Raw genomic sequence first — 7,804 nt, forward strand, 5'->3', positions numbered from 1 at the left:
AAATTTTTTGATATAAAATAATTTTATTTTAAATAGTTATATAAGAAAGAAATATGAATTATATGGGATGAATATGTAAAAAAGAAAAAAAGATTTTTTTACTGAAAATAAAAATAAAATTTAAATAAAAAATAATAATATAATATAGAAGAGAGAGGAAAGAATATAAAAAGGAATATTCTTTTTTGGAGTAAAAAATAGAGTAATGGTTGGAGTTAATTTACTCTATTTTGGAGTAAAGATTTGGAGTGAAAGGTTGGAGATGCCCTAACGGACTCCAAGTCCAATATAAACTTCATTTAAAAAATATCTTTTCACCTAGTCAGCCCCTAGTTTGTATCTCACTATTTCTTTTAGAGAATGGCAGGAATAATGAGAAATAGACAATACTTATAAACAATTAGCAATCAAGTCATGCTACTAAAAATAATTATAAAAAGATAAATAATATACCACGTTCAAAAAATCTAGGCAAAAAAAGAATTTTTAATGGGTATGATTACAATTCGTCGAAAACACATAAATAAGGCAATATACAAAATTTGAGAGAGGTTGGAGGTAATTTGAACTAGTTTGGGGTCAAAATTTGTTATTAATGATGTACAACATTCAAAAAACCTAGGCAATTTTTTTTAATGAGTATGATTCGAATTCGTCGAAAACACATAATGAGGCAATATGCAAAATTTGAGTAAGAATGTAGGGAATTTAGACTGGTTTTGAGTCACAATTCGTATTTAAAATCGAGTTTAAAAATTCTCTATGAAATGTGTATCTCTCATTTATCTCATATGTAAGTATGTATTCAAGGGATACACATTTTATACATATGGGATACACAAATTATAAACCGGAAATACATAGTTAGATAAACATATCATCTTCTACTTCAAATTTGGTTCAAATTTCAAGAACTACTTCAAAGCTCCCCAAATAGTCATAAAATAGAATGTAACTAAAGTTCATGAGGTGGAGTTTGAGTTTAATCCAACTGCCAACAATAGAGCTAAACTACACAAAGTTCAGGCTGATCTTTTAAGGTATTTGCACTTAGAGGAGTTCTAGAGGTAAAAGGCAGGATGCAGTGGGGGACATTACTAGTGGAGGTAAAAGGCAACACTACTACTGTATAATTTTGTTGAAAATCTGAAGACATTACTAGTGAATTTGACGGCAACTTGGCAAGGTGGATTTGCAACTGCCTATAATATAAGAAATTAGACAATTAGATCTGAACGACGGCAGAATAATAGTTCAATCAAACCAAAAAAAATGAGAAAAGAATTACGGGAACAGATCCGGAAACATTCTGATTATCAATTGCGGTGTAATTGCTGGACATTCGGATTGGAGCAGTTGAAGATGGAAAATTGATAAAGAGGAAACTTAATGCTTTCATTATTGAATAGCGTATCAAACTAGAGAGAGAAAAAGAAAATAGTGTAACTGAATAGCGTATTTAGTGGCTTAGGGGTAGGAAGTAACCAAAATTAAATATTTTGCTATAAATATTAAAAAGTATCTATAGAATATAATTTTTTTAAATGGTATTTATTTAAAATAAATAAGGTGTTAACCTTTGCTATAGGGGGTAAAAATTCCTTAATTGAATCGTCTAGTTGGATTGCCTTTTTCTTTTTGTGTAATATGATCAATGTTCATGGTGTTGGGCCAGTTCTGCGGCCCACATTCATTCTTTTGGATTTATTTTTGAAATCAAGCCAATTTGCAAAGGCTGGCTGTTTATAAGGATGTTTGAGATTGTGCTTTTCACTCAAGCCCATTCACGTATCTTGCTTGAATCTGTCGATACTAGCAGGCCAATAAGGCACGGATGTTATTACGAGATTTGTTAGTGCCTTAATTATTTTATTTACCAAAGATTAGTGTCTTTTGGAGTTTAGTAATGTCTGAACCTTATCAAATACATAAATAAACAAACCCAGATTTCCAACAATTAGGAAGTGATCAATAACTCATAGTATGGAAACCATTTTAACGTTTTTTTCTTTTGACAGTGTAAGAACGGTTGAACCTCTACTTCAATAATGCCTTTTCCATAATGCATGGCCTTACAATAATCTCAAATTGGGTTAGGAAACAAATCAAATACTGTAGTTTGCTTTAGGTGCGGCCATTAATAAATCATCATAACTATTGGTATGATTTCTGTGGCATAGTCATGATACATAATCCCCAATTCGAGTGCCCATTTCATGCGATTGCACTACAAATTAAAAAATAATAAGAATAAATATATTGTCAATCGTGGGTGTGTTTCACATGATGCGGTTCTCATTGTGTTCAAAAACGATAAGTGCGCGACATCGTGATTTATTTAGATGAATTCCATAAACAATAAAAGCGGATTAAATAAATGATTAAAAAGTAAAAATGTACAATATGTTTTAAATATGTAATAAACCATACAATTAGGCCAAGTTATTAATAGTTGAACGATCGTGCTAAAGCCACGGAACTCAGGAGTGACTCACACCTTCTCCCAGGTTAACAAAATTCTTTACTCGGTCTTCTGCGTTTGCGGACAGTAAAAATAGAGTCAATTTCCTCAATTTGGAATTTAAAATAAACCGTTGACTTGGGACACCATCATTATCCCATATGGCGACTCTAAACTAATTAAATAAATAATTTCATTTCGATTAATGTCGCTTTAATGGAAAAAACTCCATGTTCCTCAGAAAAAATGTGGTGCGACACTGATAAAAACACAAAATTCTTCCATGCTCATGTTAAAGGAAAGAGGAAGAGATTACAAATGTCCATTATGCCCCGTTCAGCGACTTAAGGTCTCGAGTAGCTTTGTAATATGTATTATGACCCGCGTGCGTGGCCAATTTTGGTTTTTGGAATATTTGAAAAAAAATTTAAAGAAAAATTCTCATTTTGAAGCTTAAATGTAAAGAGTTGACAGGAGAGTTTTGAGCAAACGACCTCGGAATGAAATTTTGATGATGTCAATAGCTTTGTATGGTGATTTTGGACGTAGGCGTGTGTCCGAATTTGGATTTGGAAGTCCGTAGCACAATTCGACGCATTTTGGCGAAAGTTGAAAAATAGAAGATTTTTGGAAAATTCGACGGAAGGTGAAAATTTTGATAACGAGGTCGGATTTTGATTTTGAAAATTGGAACAACTCCATTATATCATTTATATTGCGTGCAAAATTTAGAGTCATTCCAGATTGATTTGATATGTTTCGGCGCAAAATATAGGAGTTGTAAGATTTGAAAACTCATAATTCGATTCGATGCGTGATTCGTAATTTCGGCATTTTTTGATGTGATTTGAGGCCTCGACTAAGTCTATAATATGTTTTGAGACTTGTTAGTGTGTTCGGACGAGGTCCCGAGGGGCTCGGGTGATTTTCGGAGTGGTTTCGGATAATTTTTAGGCCATTTTTAACCGCTGGTGTGTGTGAAATTTCTGATGCGCAGAGCCGACTTTGGAAGCTTGTATCTCGAAATCTATAAGGAATATGGAAATTATCAAAACATGAAAGTTGTATCCCGTTGATTGTAGTTTCCAGAAAGATAAACCATTCATCATTTGGAAATTTGTACCGAAAGTTATGGTCGATTGACTGAAGGCTGGTACTGCAGGTTTTGGCTACAACAGTGTGCATGGGTAGAAATTTCTGCTGCACAGGTCTGACTTTGAGAGCTTATATCTCACAATCTATAAGGAATTGGGAGATTAGCAAAATATAAAAGTTGTAGTCATTGGTGTCTAGGTTCTAGAAAGTTAAACCATTCATCATTTGGACATTTGTACAGAAAATTTTGATAGATTTACTGAAGGCTGGTATATCAGTTTTTATCTGGAAATTTTAAGACAAGTCGCATTTCACAGATGCAACTTGCCTGGACAGATTATACAAAGGGAGTTTCGGCCATTTTAACATATTTGGAGCTATGGAGCTCGGATTGAAGCGATTTTTAGACGGTTTTCACCATATGAATTGGGGTAAGTGTTCTATATCCAAAAGTGATTATACTTCATGATTCCATGGTTCTTTTCATTAATTATTAGTGAATCAAATTGAAGAAATTGGAGAAATTTGTAAAACTTTTCAAAAACGACAATTTAAGATTTGGAGGTCGATTCATTATCGGAATTTGATAAAATTGGTATGGTTGAACTCGTATCGGAATGGGTGCTCAGATTTCGTGAAAATTTTGTTGGGTTTCGAGAGGTGGGTCCCGCCTTGACTTTTGGTTGACTTTTTAATGTGAAAAATTTTAAGTCGACATTTTATTATTCGAAATTGTTTCTGATGAATTTTAATGAAGTTATACAATTAATTTGGATAGATTTGAGGTGTCCCGAGGTCAATTCAAGTGAGAAGACTATTTTTGAATATTGGCCCTAACTCCGTAAATATACGTACCTTGCCTAACCTTGAGTGGGGGAGTTACCCCTTAGGCATTGAGTATTATGTGCCATTTGTGAAATGTGAAAAAGCCGTGTACGCGAGGTGACGAGCACGTACTGGGGCTTATATGTGCAAAACTTGTTGGTTTAAAGTCTTAAGCATTTTTACGTATTAAACTGAATAATTGTGGACATTTATTTAATCTCTATTTTTCATGCCTCAAATCCTTATTTGTCGAATTTGTTTTTATATGATAAATTGGTGTGATTGCTACTTGAATTTTTATGTAAATTCTCTGTGTTTGTTGATTCGATATTCCCCTGAAATAATTATAGCATGGATTTTACTATCTGCAAATAATTAAGTAAATAAGTTTAAAAAGAGGCATTATATATTTATCAGAAATTTGTATTAAAGAAGGTGTTGTCCTACGCTAAGTTACTTTTCCATTTTTGTGGTTGTTTTTGAGGTTTTATATACGTTGTGTGGAGCCTTGGGCTAATTGCTTTGGAATTAATTGATTTTGTCGTATCTTTGGAATTGGTTGTGGCCTATGGGTAATTTGTGACATGTTGTAATATTTGGTCGCTTGATGTGCAATTTGTGACATGTTGTAATATTTGAGCACTTGATGCACAAATTGATGATGTGTTGTGATATTTGAGCACTTGAGGTGCAAGTTATATTACGTTGTGATATTTACTTTTGGGACTACGAGGCGGTACCTCGGGAGCTCCCCTTGTCTTGCATATTTACTTTTGGGACTACGAGGCAGTACCTCTTGAGCTCCCTTGTCTTACATATTTACTTTTGAGAATACGAGGCGGTACCTCGGGAGCTCCTCTTTCTTGCATATTTACTTTTGGGACTACGAGGCGGTACCTCGGGAGCTCCTCATGTCTTGCATATTTACTTTTGGGACTACGAGGCGGTACCTCGGGAGCTTCCCTGTCTTGCATATTTACTTTTGGGAATACGAGGCGGTACCTCGGGAGCTCCCCTGTCGTGTATTTACTTTTTGGACTACGAGGCGGTACCTTGGGAGCGCTCCAGTTGTATTGTATTGGCTTTTCGTACGACACTCTGAGGTTTTATTTTTCTGGTTTGTACTTATTTTTGATGAATGAGTTGTTTTAAATAAAAGAAGTTACTATTATGTTTTAATTTAATAAGTTTTACATCCAAATCAGTAGCTTATCAGATGCTTTATTTTAAATTGAAATGTCATTTTCTTAACTCAAACTATTTCAAAAATAAATTCATTTCTTTGTTAATTTCTAATTTGATTTAATAAAATTTTAATCTTAGTTATTGAAAATAAATTGATCATGCAGATTTTATATATTGATATTTTGGCACGTGAGTTGTCCATGCGGTTATGATAGAAATATTGGCACGAGTTGCCGTGGAAATATGAAAGTGGGTTAAGACCCGTATTTTTACGATTATGAAATGAGGTGTCACAAGGTGACTTTTATTTGAAAGAATTATACTTAAAAATATCATTTGAAAGAATTGTATTGAAGGATATTTATTGGAAAAAATTATATCCGAAAGATATTTATTTTAAAGGAGTATATTCGAAATATATATTTATTTGAAAGGATTATATTCTAATGATTTTTATTTGAAAAACTTATAATTGAAGATTTATACTTGGAGTACTTACATTTGAAACGTATATTTGAGAGACTTGATTAATTGATTGTATATGTGTTCCTTATTCGTTTGAGCAATATTTATGGTATTCTTGTTGCCTTGCTTTTTATATCACTGGTTGATTATTGTTGTTATCACTGCTATTGGCTTCCTATTATTTTTATGCTACATTGCGCAGGTTATTAGACTAGTGAGTGTCTTGACTGTACCTCATCACTACTCCACCGAGGTTAGTCTTGATACTTATTGGGTACCGACTGTGGTGTACTCATACTACACGTTTGCACATTTTTGTGCAGGGTCAGGTATTGGAGATATTGGGCTCGGATAGAGTTAGAGTGTGATCGCAAGGACTTAAGGTAGAGCTTCTTGGTGTCGCAGTCCCTTGGAGTCTTTCCATTTTATTGTACTGTCAACTTTTACTCGAACAATATTGCATATTCGATCCTTGAGATCAGTATATGTATTCGGTTAGAGTTCGTGACTCAGTATTATCAGTCTTGGGAGTTTGTTTGAATAATTCTGCTATTAGTTTGGACACTTGGTTTTGATTCTATTTTTTTTTTTAAAAAGATGGATTGAATTGTCATTATGATCGGCTTACTTAGTCTTAGAGACTAAGTGCCATCACGATGCCTGTGGCGGGATTTTGGGTCGTGACACCAGAATTCTAGACAACAATGGAAATTGGCTTGAAAATCAGGATGATATGACAAATGAGGCAATAGAATTTTTCTAGATAACCTACGCTGCTCGTCCTCTGGCATGGATGAAGATACATAGTCCTAAGCAGCTGCAACTGGCTGGGCTGGATGTGCCCCCGGTGTCTGAAGTCCCTGCATGACCTGCTTAGGTGTGCGAGCGGTGGGAGTCTGAGTGCCTCCCCCGGCCTGAGAAGTAGATGCGACTGTACTAACTGAGACCGTCTGAGCTAGGCTAGTGCATACTGATATAATCTGAGCCAAGGCCTCATGAAGACCCGAAATCACAATGGGCATAGCTGGTGCCTGCGCTGGTGCTGCTGGAGCGTCCACAACTGGGACCTGATCCTGAACTGGGGTGACTGGTGGATCTGCAGGTGCTGCCCTGGCAAAAGGGACGTTAGTATGAATAATGTACCAAGTATGTAAGGCACATAAATAAATACGTAAGAGACATGGAAAAAATATAAAGCACATGACTCAACCTGTAAGTCTGAATAACTTTGTAAATCATAAATTACTTTTAGCGTCATGCATATGCGTATGAATGTCATATCGTGCATAGGTACATGTTTCATAACATCATCAGCCTCTGAGGGCATCCCATCATATCATATCAGCCACTGTGGGCAAAATCATCATCGTATACCAGCTGATCAGGTGGTGGTGCGTATATAACACCATAACCTTTCCCATATCCCATATACATAAATATATACATACATATATACACGTATATAATGCCGTTTGAATCATATTTCAGCCACTGTGGGCAACATCATCAACATATACCAGCTGATCAGGTGGTGGTGCGTATATAACGCCGCAACCTTTTCCATATCCCATATACATATATTTACATATATACGCATATATAACGCCATATGGTCATGGGTCAATGCACATGTATAAATGAGTGAAATGCATGAAAAATACATAATAATCTTGATATTCCTTCCGGATAATCTTTTCCAACTGCGTATTATTCTGAGACCTATGAACAGAAGATAATAATAATTCTCATGGGAAATCAAGAATATAGACACCC

Source organism: Nicotiana sylvestris, chromosome 8 (genome assembly GCF_000393655.2).
Source record: "Nicotiana sylvestris chromosome 8, ASM39365v2, whole genome shotgun sequence".
NCBI lineage: Eukaryota > Viridiplantae > Streptophyta > Magnoliopsida > Solanales > Solanaceae > Nicotiana > Nicotiana sylvestris.